This window comes from Dermacentor albipictus, chromosome 5 (genome assembly GCF_038994185.2).
Source record: "Dermacentor albipictus isolate Rhodes 1998 colony chromosome 5, USDA_Dalb.pri_finalv2, whole genome shotgun sequence".
NCBI lineage: Eukaryota > Metazoa > Arthropoda > Arachnida > Ixodida > Ixodidae > Dermacentor > Dermacentor albipictus.
Window position 1 is genome coordinate 137,318,712 of NC_091825.1, and position 18,560 is coordinate 137,337,271.

The 18,560-nt window shown below is 50.5% G+C and overlaps 1 protein-coding gene across 12 annotated transcripts in view; it reads left to right on the forward strand.

Moving 5' to 3' along the window:
* Window positions 1–18,560, forward strand: part of PMCA (plasma membrane calcium-transporting ATPase 3) — a 359,676-nt gene that overhangs the window by 188,920 nt on the left and 152,196 nt on the right. The window contains exon 1 of one of the 12 annotated variants that reach the window (XM_065441196.1): window positions 7,857–8,280. The exons of the other annotated variants lie outside the window; for them this stretch is intronic. The gene's annotated coding sequence lies outside the window, so the exon portion shown is untranslated. Of the gene's footprint in view, window positions 1–7,856; window positions 8,281–18,560 lie in introns of those variants that run through there. 12 annotated transcript variants of the gene reach the window in all.

The following is an 18,560-nucleotide window of genomic DNA, read 5'->3' on the forward strand; positions in this document are numbered from 1 at the left end:
GAGAGAGAGACCTATATTTTTATTGCAGGTTCTTCCTATAGCATCACAGATCACGGGCCTGTACAATTGGTGGACTACACTTCGGGCTGCGCCATTTCTGTTCTTGTTCCCATCCCGACTTGAACCCCAGCCAGAGAGCGCAAACAAAGCGTCACCGTGTGACACGACGCCGCTTTTGGCGGGGCATCTCTTTCCCCGGCCGGCAAAACAACCGGCGGATTGCATCGCACCGCAGCTGCAGCTTCCTGACGACGAACGTCCTAACAAGCGGACACCTTGCTTCCTTTCAGCTTGGACTGTTTTCTTTGGCTTCCGCCTTCGCACCTCGCAAGAACAGCTGCAACCCCTTCGCTCTCCCAACCATAAAAGAAGGATACGCCGCCGGCCACAGTGGTGGGCGAGCTCATTGCATAGTCAGCTGCAGACTGAAATGGCTATGAAAACAGTGGAAACGCGCGATGCTCTCTGTTGAATGAAGAGTTGCGATGGCGCTGATAGCGTGCCTTGAGTAGGAGATTGCTGGGCCAGAAATAGAAGTGCGCGATATTACCGAACGTACGTGCTCCTTGCGTTATTCTGTTATCGGTTTTCTTCGCCATTATCTCTCATGGGTGAACAGGCGTTGTGCCCTACCTGAATGCAACAACAACAACAACAACAACAACAACAACAACAACAACAACAACAACAATAATAATAATAATAATAATAATAATAATAATAATAATAATAATAATAATAATAATAATAATTGCTCGAGTATATACGCACTCTATCTGCACCAAAAGCTCTAGCGTCGTGCTAGCTTAGGAGGACAATGCGGACAGACATGGCAGGTACCATGAAACAAGTACTGGTTGTGGTAACGTCACGTTATAGTAATAGTAATTGCTCTTCAGGAGCCCTCACTACAGGTGGCCTTCCTATAGCACTGTCGCAACACAAATAATTTGCTAGGCGGGTTCTTCTGTTACGTACGAAAGTGTAGTTGCGTCACTCCCTGCTTCGTATGCTGTAGTCAAGCTGCCGTCGCCGCGGCCGGTTGCGCAACATTTCATTTTTACCGGGGAGCGTGTGCGGGGAGTGCTACGTTCATTGCATGTACTCGCAGGAGCGCCTTGTCATCAATTGTATGATTCGGATGCTTGTTTTGAGCTTGGTGGTTATTGAGACGTATGCTGTTTCGTATGTCGCATGCGTGATTTCAAATGAAGCATGCACTGGTCGCTTCACTTTGCCGAGTGCTTGAGCCTCTGCCTTGCGGGTGGTATGAGCCATTGATGATGATAATTTTCTGTCGACGTTACGCCACGAAGAAATCCCGGGATCGTAGCCATAAACAGCTTCGCTGTGAAATTTCAGTGTCAGTAACAGTTTCTGCTAGAGCACCTACACGTAGTATTTGCCTGTAAAGCGTCCACTGTCCGCGACGTCGTCTCAATCACAAAAATAATACCGGAGAAAGCAAACGTACGAGGCGAAGGTAGCATAATATTGCTACAAATTTCTGCCTCTTTGCACTGCGATGTATTTATACAGCGACCCATCATCGTTACTGAGTGGCTATGGTGCGGGGCTGCTAAGCACGAGGTCGCGGGATCAAATCCCGGCCACGCCGGCTGCTTCTCGATGGGGGCGAAATGCGAGAACACCCGTGTGCTTAGATTTAGGTGCACGTTAAGGAACCTCAGGTGGTCCATATTTTCTGAGCACCCAACTACGGCGTGCCTCATTATTAGGTCGCGCTTATGGCACGTAAAACCTCATTATTATTATTATCTATACAATTCCTTTTGCCAATTGTACATTTGTGTTTCCACCCATGATATTTATACAATGGTGGCTTTTAGCAAGCCCTTTAGGACAATACCGCTGCCGCATTTCCAAAATGCAGCGCTATTATATTCACCGAGGTTCTCTCGTATGGAGCTGTGACGCCAGTCTCGTGGGGCCGAGGACCCGTGGATGCACGGGAGTAACGCTCGGGTATCTCGCTTTTTAGTGCATCTTAAGTTATTCGAAACAGGATCCTCGACCCACCCAGATGACGTCACAATCAGAGTGCGTTCACTTTCTGCAGGCGGCGTCGACTCACCCGGCGTTGGGCTCATGCACGTAAGATGAGCACGGCTCTGGGACACCGAGTCTTGTTTTGTCATCTGTTGTCCGCTTTTACGGCGCTGCTTCGGTCATCGGAGTGCGACAGCACTCTTTTCTTTTTCTTCTTGGTCGCGGTTAGTCGAAGTCAAGAGGACCGCTGCGAACACTTTGCGCCAGCTGGGCCTGTGTTCTCGATCGATCACTTTGGAGGATATCGATTGCATGGCTAACCTGCAGCGGGAGTGGGCGTGACGAAAGCGATGGCGCACTTCCTGTCAGCCTTTATTTTCACGTCGCGCAGTCGTCAAGACGAAGTGTATTGACAGCGGATGTCCCCTCACTTCAGTGAGGCGTCGGGCCGCGTCACGCGATAGAGAAATCATCCCTCTTAGTTATCGATCGGGAATACGGACCCTGATTCTCTCAGGACGACGGGAGTCGTTGATCTCCTTTCTCTTCGTGCCACGTGTCGCGTTACTGATCTGACGCGCCACGTCTCGTACTCGTAAACTTGAAGCGCAAAGCGGAAAACAGTGACGATAGGACGGACGCCACTGTTTGCTTTTTCGCGCTTCAAGCTTTTTTTTTTTTGTAGCTATGGAATGCGGACTAGCCCGCCCTCAAGTCCTGATTAGTCTCGTACTCCCTGTGAGGGTCCAAGTAAAGAAATGGGCGATAAATTTAGTGATTTTTGGGAAGGCTATGTCTAGGCATTTTTCCTGTGCCATCGGCGCGCTGCTGGTGTTTCTATTCTTTTTTTTTATTTTCAGTGATGTTCTCTCTGCTGATCCATAGTTAACACGCCGTGGGCGAGAGTTATAGGGGGAATTAGACGTTCAGACGACTCTTTCTTTCTTTCTTTCTTTCTTTCTTTCTTTCTTTCTTTCTTTCTTTCTTTCTTTCTTTCTTTCTTTCTTTCTTTCTTTTCGCGCAGAGCTCGTTTGCCATTCAGTCAGTTCTCTTCGATATGCCCAGTCAATCAGCCATCACTGTTGGAAATAAGAGCACGAAACGTTTTATAAAATATGATAAGGATATGAATAAATAATTAGAAAAGCACCCGTTATGGGATATGGCCAGAGAATAGGCTTTCAGTCGCTAAACAAGAAAAACATTACATTTAGAGAGAGAGAGAGAAAGAGAGGGAGGGAGGGAGGGAGGGAGGGAGGGAGGGGGGAGGGAGGGAGGGAAGAACAGCGCGAACGTTCACATTTACACACTGAGGCGCTGAGCCGTGCTTCGGCGAGGGTAACAGAAAGCAGTGCCTTTTTCTCTGAATCACTATATATGCATATATTTACACCCTGTTAAACGCTGGCGGCTCAGGCGTGCTCCCCCCGTTCCCGCCTTCTCACGAAGGTTGAGCGAGGCCCCATTCAAGAAAGAAGCGCGTTTTTACTACTCGTTGATTTTCTTTCCTGCGCTGCAACCGTTCCCGAGCGCGGACGCTCCTCAATGTCAGCGTGCGCCGACAGCGGCGTGTCCCACGGGTTGGCTCACCAAACCCCAACCGATGTCCCCAACGCTTCGTGCATATCGCGACCGGTGTCAACGTCTGGGTGTCTGGCTCGCCCGGGGTGCGTGATTTGCGACGAAGACCGCCTGCCGCTCCCTTCAGCGTCCCACGCGTTTCTTGCAGCAACCAGGGAGCTGTGAAGTTGGCGAAATGCCGCTCAAACACCGTGCCAAACGTTTTCGCCGAAAGAAAGAAAGAAAGAAAGAAAGAAAGAAAGAAAGAAAGAAAGAAAGAAAGAAAGAAAGAAAGAAAGAAAGAAAGGTGCAATACCCGGAACGCCGCTTCCTGTGTGCGCTCCTCGAAAACATTGCGATGAGAGCCGCAAGCAACGTGCGACGACACTTTCGTGCTCCCCATTCACACCGGACGCGCGACGGCTTTGCTGCTTGGTCAAAGTGTCGTGCCGGTAAGCAAGCTTGAGTCGGAGCAGGATAAATAAGGGAGTCGAAGAGGATTCGCTGACTCATTCGCTTGGCGAGGCAGCGAAGCAGATGTGGATGGTGACTACGCGTGCGACCACGATGGAAGAAAGATTGATGCGCAGAGACTGGGCAATGTCACGATTGTTCCGTTCAGTTTTCCAATTGAGGAGGTCGTGTAATTTGCAGAATCGATAACTGGTCGCCGAGAAGAATCTGCGTGCGTGCGCGCGCGCGTGTGTGTGTGCGTGTGTGTGTGTGTGTGTGTGTGTGTGTGTGTGTGTGTGTGTGTGTGAGAGAGAGAGAGAGAGAGAGAGAGAGAGAGAGAGAAGATTTCTAGCGTAGCAAGCGCAGGATTGGCTCTCACAGGATTGGTGGTCACTGCACTTATCAGCTTTGAAGTACGTGAAATGGCGAAGTATAAACGAGGGGGGAGGACTCTGCCAAACTCATCGATGTTTTCGGATTTCTGCGTTCGGAACTATATTACTTACGCCGTTCACAGTATGCACATAACCCACTAGCCGGTTTTGTAGCCTTTCTTTATTCTAATTTTGCAACCAGTAAGAAGAAAAAAGCTTTTATCGGGCTAATTTTGCAAAACGCTGTCGTTATTGTGTCCCAAGGTTGTAGCACTGAATCCCTGCAGCGAAATTATAAGGAAGACGAATGGATGGCGAACATGAGCCGTGACTGGCTCTTACCTCCTGGTGTTGACTGGTCTGTTACATTCCAAAGGCCTTGTTGTGTGAAAAGCGGTTGTTTAGAGTGCTGAAAATAAGTTCACTGTTACGTAAGCGGTCTCATTTCTTTCTCGATAAATCAGGCACAACACAGGTGGCCGGAGCAAGAACGACAAAGTCGCCGGCTTCAAGAAAAAACAAAAAAAAACAAGGACGCTTGTCTTGTCAATGTGCCATTGTGTGGTTGTGCTTTTACGCGCACACAATTATGCGGTCGAACAACAGATGCTTCTTTCCCGCTCATCTGCCGCCACAACACGGCCTCAGACGCTCCCGTATTCTAGCAGCCACGACGGGGGCCCTTTTGCCTCGCGATCCCTTCTGTCTCGGCCCAGAAACAATTAATACCGCTGTCGTCTCGCGTCGCGTTTTTCACTTGCTGTGGACACTTGGCCGCTTTGAGAGAGAACAACGCACCGGAAGCACCGGCTTCACCGCCCATGCTGACAAGGCACCAGCCAGACCGTGGACAGTTTCGCACTATGGCGCTCTTTCTGCGGCACTTCCTTCAGCCTCGTTGGTCTCAGCCGTGCACAGCGCTGACGAGGCTTGTGGCGGTCGGTGTCCAGATAAACGAGAGAGACGAGCGCTTGCGTCACTTCCTGTCCCGAGGGCAGCCCTCCCTGGCTTGCTCTTCCGGTGCAAGAAACTTTTTTTTTCTTCGCTCCTATAGTTACTCCCAGCTGGCTTGGAAGGGACTGGGGAGCTCAGGGACAAGTGGAGAGAGAGAGAGAGATTGGGCGACCAGATTAATCGTTGCTCTCTGGCCTGCGGGCTGGACCGCTGCCAGCTGACGGATGGCCGGTCTGCTTCGGTCACGTCTTCTCCGATGGGACGGCGCGCTCCCAGACGAATTGTTCCCCGCCGCCGGGCTTCTGCGTCCTTCGTCCCTGCGTGCGGTGTGTCCGTGGCAAGACCCGCGAAATGGATGGCCCGCCTCGTTTCGTTGCGACGCTGTTCTGCGCGCACAGCGCCAGCGTCGGCTGAATAGGAGGAGTCGCGCCCTCCGTGCGGGCGCTCTGTAACCGTCGGCCGCCACTGCGGCCGCTGCAGGTTTTGGCGACGTTGCGACTTCGCCGAGAGAGCGGTGGCCGATACGTAGGCCGACGTGGGTATTGAGACCTTGGATGGCTGCGATAAATCAAAGGTGTGTGTCAGTTTGAAGTTGGCAGCCAAGTCTTTTGCGCTTTAATGGTATAATAATAATAATACTTGGGGTTTTACGTGCCAAAACCACTTTCTGATTATGAGGCACGCCGTAGTGGAGGGCTCCGGAAATTTTGACCACCTGGGGTTCTTTAACGTGCACCTAAATCTAAGCACACGGGTGTTTTCGCATTTCGCCCCCATCGAAATGCGGCCGCCGTGGCCGGGATTCGATCCCGCGACCTCGTGCTCAGCAGCCCAACACCATAGCCACTGAGCAACCACGGCGGGTGTTTAATGGTATAGGCGAGCGTTGCTGTGGTATTGCGGGACGGCTTCGCTAGACATTGACTGGAATGATCGTTTGACATACGTTGGGCGCAATTGAACAGCCTTCTTTTACAGCGGAGCGCTATGTCGTAGGTGTCGTTTATCCTAACACGAATACGGCCCTTTCCGCGTGGATGACACGGCGCGTCCACGATCCGAAAATAGCCGCGCAGCCGAGCACTGAAGCGTGTGCTGCATGACGTATCGCCGCTCGGTTCGCTGCATTGGGCATTGAACCATGACTACACATCCATTGTTCATACGAACAGAGCTTCTTATAAAAGCGTTGTTAGGCATACCTTGAGGTGTTCACTCAAGACGAACAACCCGTTCCATCTGCGCATTGTGAACACCCGTTACAGTACAGCGCACACGATTATTCCACGCGTTCAAAGGTTTACATCGTATGATAACTCACGAGAGCGCGTTCCATTCTCAGCAAGACAACGTCTTCTAGCTGTTCAGTAGTCGAGGTCGCTTCGCGGTCACGTCGCGTCGTACCTCGCTGCACATAGATTGCTGGCGTCAATGACGTCTGTCGCGGACGTCACCCTCCAGCCTGCACATTAGCATGAGAGCGCTCACCGAATGGCGTTGCACAAGGTCTCATTTGGCGCGTTTTAACGCCAGTGGAGCGAACATGCATGTGGCGAAAGGTTCATTGTTTTCCATCACTCATCCGCTGACTGCGCCGTTTGCTCTCACCGTTTCGCCGCGTCCTCTCCGACCTCTGTTTCGCCTTCTCGCCTCTGAGACGTCTGCACGCCTTCTGCTTCTCGCCATTGCAAGAACAGTCGCGGTTACTTAGCGCGTCTTCCGTTTTAGCGTAGTCGCCTCTCTCTGCGGCCACCGCTGCGCAGAAGGGTTAAGCCGGGTCGGTCTCCATCACCGAAGCCTCGCGAGCCGAGGTGTGTACCTGCAAGCCCCGTCCAGGTAAGACACGACGCCCTACCCTTAGACCGCAGCTAATGGCCCTCGCCCGTGCCCCACGGTGGTGCTTTCTCTCCCGCCTTCTCGCATCTGCTTTTTAAACTTGGCACGATGCACGGTTCGCGCAACACGCTGTCGCGACGGGGCTTTTCTCATCTCCAGCTTCGCCCTCCTACCATACGCCACCTCGTACGCTCTCCCGCGTCCAAACCCATCCTTCCTCCTTGCCAGCATATTTCCGAAAGCCTTCTTCTGCAGCTCCTTCCCGGCTGTCTCTTACCCTCCGCGGGCTCCCTTACCCCTCGAGTTCGCTTATTACTAACCTTGCCTTCAGACTTCCCCGCTGTCTCTCCCTTCTCCGCCATCGCGGGCCAGCCGCCGCGTCTGCTTCTGTTCTTTTCCGGCCGTTGCATTTTTGCCTGCTGCCTCCCTCCATCCCTTCGCGTGCATCGTCTGGGGGGCCCGTTCTCAAAAGAGAAGACAAGCTCAGCCTCCTTCCGCGTCTTCCTCCTCCCCAAGCCGCACTGCCCGCGAGGCTGTGCTCTGCTTCCCCCCTCTCTCTCACCCTTTCCTGAGCCCGACATTTCTGGACGCTCTCCTGCCGCCGCTGCCACTCATTGGCGCCCTCTGTTGTCCGTGCTAAACCCGGCGCCGCACTCCGGCATCGTCGCCTTCGCGGCGGCATTTTCTCTCGGCTTGTCTCGTGCTGCGTGACCGCGACGCGCCTCCTTTTTGTTCCTCGTGTCGGGCGATTCTCTTTTTCTTCTCCTTCGTCTGCGCCCTCTTCGTCGTCGTCGTCTTCTTCATAATCGTCGAGTTCGTTGTCCCCCTGCGTCTATCCCAGGAGAGTGGGATCGTCCCTCGCAGAGAAGACGGATAACACACGCGCTCGATCTCCACCTTGCGAATCGGATATCGTGGCCCGAGGAAACGAACAACGAGTGTGGTGCGGTACCGGCAATCAGCCGAAGCTGTCGTCGATCGCCGTCGACGATTAGTGGCGACGGCGATGCTTGCGGCGCGCCGACCGCTAACCATCCTGCCGGCGTGAGCCTTCGGCATCGTCCATGGCGGGTCCGGAGGAGGCTGAGCCAAGGTGAGCCGCAGCTGTGCCACCGCTGCCCCGAAAGCTGGGATGTGACCGTGAAACTGTTGAAAGGCGCGCTCGTACGATGATCATGATGGTGATCCTAAACTACAGCTCGTACCTACTGAGGGGGATGTGCCAAGATACGGGCGATAATTTACGGGCGATAAGAGAGATAATTTTTTTCTAAAGTGAGAAACGAAACTTACAAGCAGAAAAGCGCCGAAAGACGATAGTAGTATGCAACTGAGCGGTCGGACTAAGAAACAAAATTTGATGGAGACATCAAAGTCTGCATTATTAAGAATTATAAGAGTAAATAAATTTCTATTAAATGTCGATAGTGATGAGAGAAAAGAAAATAGTAGAGTTGAAAAATAATGAGAAATGACATTGTTTCTCTTCATGAACAGGTGGCCTTTTGCAACGCCGTATAAGTGAGCTGCACTTGTCTGCGCACGAAATCGAAGATGCGCCGTCGTGAAACTAAGTAATCGGGGAGAGAGAAATAACAAGAACAAGAAAGTAACATAATTGAACAGTTTGGTCCCTTGCAACGCCGTGCATGATATTCGGTTGCATCTCGACAAAATGTTTATCGAAGGCAGCAAAACGCCTACAGAAAGTACAGATTTTTTTTATATATAACGCCATATTGTAAGGATTACTTGAGAGAAAAAAAAAAAAAATGGCTGGGACGTGCTGCGTTGCATTAAAACCGTGCAGTAGGATGGTAGGCGGAGCTGGCGTTGACCAGTCAATGCACGAATTCACAAAAGCTGTTCCTAAGTAGAAGCCATTTGCTATTCGCGCGCTTCCTTTGACGGCTGACGCAAATATTCATTTCGTTTAGCTCTACAGAAAGATTGTAGGCATCTATAAATAATGTCTAGACGTTGTCTGCGCATCGTTTCTATTGTCTGCATTCGGTCTTTATAGCATACCTACGGACAGTCGATCTACTGCAAGTCTGTAAAAGTCATAAATTTATCATAGCTTTTAACCACATTGCTTTTTGTGGACACTGTCTAGATTTATGACAATAGATTATCTCTCAATGTACGGTGGAGTCTCGTTAAACGGAAACTCAAGGGACCAAGTAAATAAATTCCGTTTATCAGGAGTTCCAATAAGCGAGAGATTGATGTCAAGGCATACATAACATGCTGTTTCGAAATGGGCCGACCTTATTGTGTACAGCAGATAATAGGTGTAGTAGGCCTGATTACAAAGCTTTTTCGCGCACGGAATCGCCGATTAGAAATGGTGGCACCAAACATAATTTTCAATGGGGAAAAAGGGGAAAGAACGAGTTGTCTGTTGAGAAAAATACCCGTGTTAGGGAATAATCCCTCTCAAATTTTCAATTTGAATAAATTCCGTTATTTTTGGATTTACAGGGAACAAATATGGGCCTGCCCAAGCCAACGTGTGGCTTGTTGGGTGCAGTGCCCGGCAGCAAGGGAGCACTGTCACAGCGTACACCACTGTCGTGTCACATCACGAGAATACCTGTACCAGGCAACAGGCAGGAATAAAAGGAAAGAAATCAAGCATACAAAACAAAATTATCAGACTTTGCATCTTTCCGACTGCCCTAAGAGAAAACACTAATTGGGAGGTCATTCAGAACATTTGGCACATAGAAAGCACGAACGCTTTCACCATATGTAGTCCGCACTCCGGACAAAGTGAAGTGATCTCGAGATCAAAGTGATCGATAACTTTGATCTTTGTCTTCAGCATGATTACACTAGTGCGGGCGTTCCTGTTTCCGCCATCAGAGAGAAAGAGAGAGAGAGAGAGAGAGAGGCAAAGGAAAGACAGGGAGGTTAACCAGAGATTATCTCCGGTTGGCTACCCTGTACTGGGGTAGGGAAAGGGGATGCGATAGATGAGAGGGAGAAGGATTAAAAAAAAAGCAAACTTGCAGCTCACTGAAATCGCCAGCACAAAGAAAGCACAGCAAGCCACGACCACGGAAGAGCCACAATACCCAACAAGGCACCGATAAAAACCAGCAAAAGCTGCCTACGCATTATCGTAGAGAACAGCCGAGAAAACGGGCGTCAGATTTCGCCATAATGTCGAATTTTGTCGTCTTGACTGCCCTGATTGGTCCTGAGGGTTGTTACAGCTTCTCCGATTGGTTCAAAATGGCGTCACTACATAATTTGGCAATATGGCGGAACTTTACGATGTCCATAGTACACGCACCTCTTCTCCCGAAAAAGGAAGAAGAAGAAGAAGAAGAAGGAGAAGAAGAAAGGAAATGGCGCTAAAGCAGATGCCAGTCGCGACCCCGCTGACATTGGCCTGCTCAGCTTCTTCTTCTGTAACATATTTAGTTCCATTTACGCGGAGTTAGAAGAAATGTGGTTTCGTTTATCGAACAATGTCTTTCTTTTTCATTGCCCTATATGCAACACCGTCCAACCATAAGGCTGTTGCTCCCTATAAACGGGAATTCCGTGTAAGCGATTTATGTTTGCCGAGATTCTACTACATTTTATAAGGCTAACCGCGGCAAATTGTAGCCGGTTAATCAGGAGCCGTCATCACTTACAAGCAGATTCGACACCTAGTTTGTCGTTATTATTATTATTATTATTATTATTATTATTATTATTATTATTATTATTATTATTATTATTATTATTATTATACTATCAATATTTTATCTGCTGCTGCTCGTTATTCCAGAGGTGAACGGAAAAGTGCCCAGAAAAGTCGAGGAACACCCACACGTGTAGTCTTTCGTTGACGAGTCGACCCAACAATATCATAATCAGTGCTTAACTTCACCGATCTACTACTACTACAACTACTACTACTACTACTACTACTACTACTACTACTACTACTACTACTACTACTACTACTACTACAACTACTACTAGTAGTAGTAGTAGTAGTAGTAGCAGTACTGTTATTTCCGCAAAACATTGACAACGACACCGCGGCGCTTGAGCATAACATATGCTACAATAGGCAGGTTGCGAACGTAGTTCCCGCGCCTACTAGGGCGCCCCTCGCGGCGGCGAGCGCGGAACCGGCAGGATACGACCGGCCCGCTTGCGTTCGGAAAGCCTGTATGTGGACTGTTTCGCGCGTAGCTGTTGCCTTTTCTGAGCAATGCCGAAGTGCAACCCGAGCTGTTGAGTAGTGGGCTGCAACAGCACGTACACCAACTCACGAGGAACAAAGTTTTACAGGTTTCCAAGCCGACCGTATGAAGCAGAACGGCGTCAACACTGGATAGCGCTCGTCAGACGGCATAAGCTGTTTTATGTTCCGGCGTTATATCAACTGCGTTATAACGCTGAATTCTTTGCTTTTACAGCAATGATGGCAGCAACGGGACACCTGCAGTCAGTGGCGTAGCTACGCCGTCTGGCACCCGGGGCCTGTCCCCTCCCCCCCTCCCCCGGGTTTATTCGAGGAAGGTGAGGTTATCAACAATTTCCGTGTGTCTCCAGACGTATATGACACCCCCACACAGGCCCCTTGGACCCCCCCCGTTGCTACGCCACTGCCTGCAGTGCGTACCAGGATATGCAGCAAACAAAGTAGTTTGTTCCCACACTGTACTGCAGTAAAGCTGTGGAACTCTTTCCCAATCCTCTCCCATTCAAACAGCGCTGAGGCTTGCTGAGAGATTTGAGGGGGTTGCAGCCGGCTGAGCTGGCATACGCCCTTCTGCGCCCAGCATATTATCAACGAAGGGGCAGTTGAGATAACCAAAATTTTTGACAACGTGGTTTATTGGAACCTCCTTTGCACGCACTGAAAAAATCGCAACATATGAGTATCGCACTTCCAGTAACTTGCGCGAAAATACTTTCCCAGCGTAGTCTAACACAACTGGTAAGTTCATCCCCTTTTGTCTGTGTTTGGGGAGAGCAACGTTAGAATACCTCTGGTAGGTCTTACGAGTCGTTCGTACGCTCCACGTTCCTGGATGAGATGTTTTGGATTCGTATTTGCCGTCCTGTATGTACAGGGAAACTACCGCGGCGTCCTTGCACTTCCCTGCGATGCCAGCACGGCAATCGCAGCTCCCCGCTAGGATGTGTCTGCTGTCGCCGATCTTCAAGAATCAATGTCGCCTATAATTTCATGCGTCCACACCGTAGATAACGAAATAACTTACGCTGAGCTTCACGCATCTCGCTGGTGCATTATTTTTCGTTTGCGGAATAAACCTAGCAGTCACTTCCGATGAGTGCGAGTTCAACACTTCCCTCACGTCGTAGACGTGCCCCACTTCAAATAGACGACTTCCTTTCTCTAAATTCTTTTCACGAAAAAAGCTATGAAGATCTTGTAATTCCCGAAACCCGGTTAAAATTAATATCGGCACGCTGTTTAGCGCCATCGCTACCGTTTGGCAGGACGCCAAACACGCAGCGCGGGCTGCTGACGCCGTGAGTTATCCTACCACATTCGCGCAACTATTCGTCAGATGGCGCTAGGGGTCGGAAAGACAGGGCGCCGCCTATGCACTTGCAACCTGCCCATACAGACCTTCAATGGCTCAGAGGAGTCAGGTGTTGAACGCGCACAAGCGCACACCTACGCAGTCGATCGTCTTAGCGCAGTACATCACTGATAAAAGTGCGCGTGATAAGCTGAAGCGTGCAACACTCATGCGCTCAACCTGATGCACCGCATTGTACAGGGCAACAGGCGAGGAGCGAGCGAAATCCGTCGTGCTAAAAAAGACTCTTTCTGTCTTGCTTTCAAAAATGCGAGCGCGCTCTGTATAGCGCGTTTCCGCGAAAACCGAAACTGCGGATCGGTCGGGCGTGGAGCCAGCCACCTCATCGGGTTCCGGTGCCGTCTGTTTTGCGGGCGCGATGGCCGGCATTTTGTATCGCGCTCCCTCTGTCAGTGCGGTCAAACGACTCATTCTCGTATTCTCGTACGCTCCCCCCCTCCCCCCCCCCCCATCTTCCCACGCACTTTTGTTTTGAACGTTTTCTGTCCTTTACTGCGTCCCTTATCACGTTGTATCACGAGCTTTCGAAATACCGCACAGTTCAGAACGCAGCTAGAGGTATATGCGGAAGACAAATTCGTCGGCGCTTTTGTGGCCGAGTCTCCTGCCAACTTCGCGTCAAAATATGCAACAGAACTTGCGTCACTGTTGACGCACGTTTAGATAGTTGAGCTTCGTTGGCCATAGTGCGTCCGCGTTCACCCGCTTCTTTCGCCTACAAATGATTCTGAAATTTTGTAACCTTACCTTACCTTACCTTACCTTTTCATTGTCGCCTCACACAGCCAAAAATTGATGTGCAGCAAGTGGCGTACGTACATTGGTTGAGCGATGCCCGGCGTCGCCGCGTATGCTTACACGCAGCAACGTAAAGACGGCATGGCGATGAAGCTAAGGAAGGCACAGGACAAATTACCTTAATTGTAATGTGGATATGGTAAGGTAAAGGTAAGCAAAAGAGTGGACGAAAAGACAACTCGCCCCAGGCGGGCGGAGCCGAACCCCGCATCTCCCGAATTTAAGGCTGTTTCGCATGGCGCGAATTTCACTACGCGACCGCCGCGCGTAGCACTTATCAATTCAGCCGTGGCAGCGGCCATCCTGGCGTGAACTTTCCTGGGTGTACGTATGGGGTAGATCTACTGTAGTGCTGGGAGTGCTAGCCAGCGCCACTGGCGGCCGTGGCGGGAGTTGCGTAACTACGCATAAAAAAATCGAGCCCCCTCGGTTCCCTTTATTTCTCCCCGCTCTCTGCGTGTACGCGCATGTTTACAGCATTGCCCTCCGATAGTACGTCTTAAGTGAAGGGACTCTAATCTTAGGACGCCTGATGCGCCACCCAGAGTTGAACCGACGACCCAGTATCGAACGGGAACACTGTGTAGCCACAGAGCCACCGCTACGAGAAAGCTGTGCAAGAGAAAATGGTTCAAATTATGGGGTTTTTACGTGCCAAAACCACTTTCTGATTATGAGGCACGCCGTAGTGAAGGACTACGGAAATTTCGACCACCTGGGGTTCTTTAACGTGCACCTAAATCTAAGTACACGGGTGTTTTCGCATTTCGCCCCCATCAAAATGCGGCCGCCGTGGCCGGGATTCGATCTCGCGACCTCGTGCTCAGTAGCCAAACACCATAGCCATGGAGCAACCACGGCGGGTTGAGAAAAGGGTTGCGTTGTGCGTTAGAACAGAGCTTGAAATGGACGCACATAAGAAAAAAAATAATAATAAAAGATACAGTGGCGGGATTTTGGGTGGTGGGATGGGGAGGTGCGATGCAGCAACGGTTTTGCCAACTGGTCGTGGACAAATCCGAGGTTCCAATTTGCCTGCGCAAACAACGCGTCCAGCCGCCACGCGCAGCCGGCTTTAGCGCACCGGCATCGAAAAATCTCGGGAAGGCCACGGGGTCATCTCGCGCGCGCTTGTGCGCGTGCGTGCGTGCGTGCGTGCTTATTTTGGGCATCTGTCGTGCTCTGTCGCAGTGCCCTGACGGAGGGTGGACGTCGGCTTAAGTCGCTCGCTCGCTGGCACGCTCGCGTACAAAGCGAAGAGCGTGACGTGATCCGGCGCTCGCCTTTGTTTAACTGTTTATATATACTTAAAAAAATCCTTTTAGAATGGTCGCCACGGCTGTATACACATCGATGTCCGTGTAAACAACAGGCACGCACTGCGGCCCGTATGGCCCCTCGATGCTTGAGCAAGTTGTCTTTCTTTAGCTTCTCTTCGCTCGTTTTTGTTACTTTTTTGTTTTAATTCTTCCATTTTCTCGACCGCCTTATGCTGTGGTTGCGAGGGAAAGCGGGTGAGGCTGAGTCGCGAAGCATGGCACGTGGCTCGTTGCGCGCCTGATGTTGGAGGTCACATGATCGAGCGCACACAAGCAGGGGGGGGGGGGATGCCGGGGAGCGTGCGTCTCCTCCTCTAGCCCGGTCGTGGCTGCGCAAGGCTGTCCCCGTGGCTGAGCGCATGCGCGGCCTGCACACCCGATCTTGGAGGCAATCACCGGCGGGTGCAAAGCTGGGCGAGCCGAGATTGTGAGTGGCTTCATGCGCGCTGTCTTCCCGCGTGCCCAGTATTGGAGGCCGCGTAATCTCAAGTTCCGTTGTTGCGTTTAACCCTCGTATGCAGAGATGCAACTTAAGTCGAAGCACATGCTTGACTTGATTTAGATGACGCCTGGCGTTAACGTGCCCAAAGACGCTCACTGCGTTTCCTTCGGCGCGTTCCCGATCGGCGTCACTCGGATCAAGTCAAGCATGGGCTTCAACTTAAGTTGCATTTCTGAATACGGGGGTAAGCGTCAGGCAGCACGAAGCACTCGCTCCTCTCTGTTTAAGCTTTCCATTACGCCAGCGCTGTGACGGCCAGTGTTCGCGGTCATTGAGTGAGGTCTGTTCATGTTTGTCTGTGCGTGCGTTGTTACCATGCTTGTTAATGTAATTAGTAAACGAATGTCCACTACAGTTTATACGGCGGATAAAGTTATGGTCGTTATTTCCTGTAGTTGTCTAAAACTTTGCTGTCGCTATCACTACGCCTTTCGGGCGGAACCGCGACTTCCACACGGAAGCCTTGATCACTTAGCTGAAATGCTAAAAACCTACTAGCCTACAGTGGTAGGCTAGGAGATAGAGAAATAGAAACAAAGGAAATGCAGAGCGGCTAGCCAGAAAGAAGCCTCGTGGGTGGGTAGGCTTCTAAATATAGTAGGCTAGTAAACTCTACTAGTCTACTACAGAGGTGGCGTAGAGTGGACAGGATATGAAGTGGGTTGTGAAGGGGTGACCATCATGACAGAGGGAACAGGAAGCTTAAAGCAAGCAGAAAACTAGCCGGAAACACTATTCTGCGCAACGGCTTGAAGTTGCGAGCTGGCACCACCGCCAACTCCTGTCTGGCCGGAGCTTTATTTTTCTGTTCTATTCTTTTTCCGTTATCCTTGACTTCTCGTGTTCTTCTCGCCTTGCGGCGTGCTTTCGCGTTAGAGGGCCTCTGTGTGTTCTCGTGCCGGCGGCACCTTTTAGACGAGCGGTCTGCACTCCGGGTGGTCGCGAGTCTCGTCGGCCGGAGAGGATATTGGACAGCAGTTGGCTCGCGAATACATCTCCGTCCCCGCGAAGGACGCGTTCCTTTTTGGTGCTTGCACGGGTTGCGCGCCGCTTGCTCCTGCGTCGACGAAGTAATGACGCAAACATTTCTAATTACGACCTCGGAGCGCCACCGTTTGCCTGGAGTGGCAAACAATCGCTTCTATTTTCTTACGTGCGCCCCCGTCTCCTTTCCCGGGCCACCTTTCGTCCATATTTTCTTTCCCCTTCAATTGCGTCACTTGTTGGTATAGTGGTGCCTGCGTGGAGAGGGCAAATACTACGGCTCCGTTCGGTCACCTCTGTTTGGTGAATGGTCTTATTTGCTACTGAGCGGCTTTCCACACGCACGCACGCACGCACGCACGCACGCACGCACGCACGCACGCACGCACGCACGCACGCACGCACGCACGCACGCACGTGCACGCACGCACACACACACACACACACACACACACACACACACACACACACACACACACACACACACACACACACACACACACACACACACACACGAGAGAGAGAGAGAGAGAGAGAGAGAGAGAGAGAGAGAGAGAGAGAGAGAGAGAGAGAGAGAGAGAGACGGCCCCTAATGCCCCGTTTTCGCAAGGCAGTTCGTGCTTTGCAGTAGCGTTTAATAACCGGAGCTCGCCAATCGTGGTTGCAAACATGTCATTAACAAATTTCAGCGTTGACCGAAGGACAAAACAAACAATTACGTTTATTTTCTCTGTTTTCCTAAGTGAAATAAGTGGTCTTGATTTAGAGAAAAAGAACGCTGAAAAATATATTTATGAATTTGGCTTCGGATATTAGGTTTCTGGAAGGTATTCGTCAGTTGTCTGAATAAATTATGGGTGGCTTGCCACAAAGGCTGAATGATGATGCTCTAAACGTTTAGTACCACGGCGACCGCACGGAGAGTTGTTGCGTTTTTTGATAACAAGAAACAAGAATGGAACTGTGCAGGAGAACTGCCAACTCCAGTCCGGCTGTCCTTTTTCTATTTTCTTAGAAGCACTGGAGACAGTCAATAATGGATCGCCTCCTACTAGCTCAAGTTTCTTAATTAACTAGCGGCTAAAGCAGAATATGGTGTCACGAGGTAATGACGGTCAATAACACAGTAGCAAAACTGTGAACGTTAAGATTACCTCTTTTTTGGGATAATGTGCGCCCAGAAAAACAGGCTACGCTCAAAGAACAACGATAGCGGCGAACGCAGTGGACGATCGCCGAAAATTTAACCAAAGTCATCAAAGTTCCCAGAGTAACCGCTGGCGCCCGCGTGTCTTCCAGAAAGTACTACACAAGGTCCCGGGATCGATTCCCGGCCACGGCGGCCGCATTTCGATGGGGGCGAAATGCGAAAACACCCGTGTACTTAGATTTAGGTGCACGTTAAAGAACCTCAGGTGGTAGAAATTTCCGGAGTCCTCCACTGCGGCGTGCCTCATAACCAGAAAGTGGTTTTGACGCGTGAAACCCCATAATTTAATTTTAAAGTACTACACAATTGGAGTCCAATATACAATCGGATTACACAAGCTCCGGTGACAACTGACAGCGCTTAGAACCACCGATAAAATTCCAGTAAGTTCTAATCGTGCAGGCGCGTCTTGCGCTGAGCGGTGACTTTAAGTTGTTAGCGGGTAAAATGCAGTCCAGGAGAAAAGGATAAATAAGTGCACGTGTCAATAGATAATGACGGCGTTTTAGCACAGAGCTACGGCTCTACCGCCGCGGCTACCGTCCCAGCCGCTTGGCTGCTTTAGACATGCTTGCTAAGCCGTGCCAGATGCGTGAGTATAGCAGGGATCAGCTAGCACGCTCATAGCTCGCAGATGACCGCAACACGGTAGCGGTAACGCTATATCATATGGCTATATGAAATACCGCAGGCACCACTGGGCCCCATTAGAAGAGGTAACAGTGGTTGCACTTGCAAGTGACAGAGACCATACAAATAAATATAGAATAATGTACAAAGTACAACAAATACAACAACAAAAGCAAGGTCTAAAGATTCTGCAATAGTCAAGCTGAAAAAAAGAGAATGGGGGTTGGGGAAGGAGTAGTAATGATTGGAGTGGTGTATAACACACTAACGTAAAAAAAAAAATGCACCACAGCCTTTAACGCGCATCAAGCTTGCAGCACGGTTTGGGTGTACCGGGAACGTCAC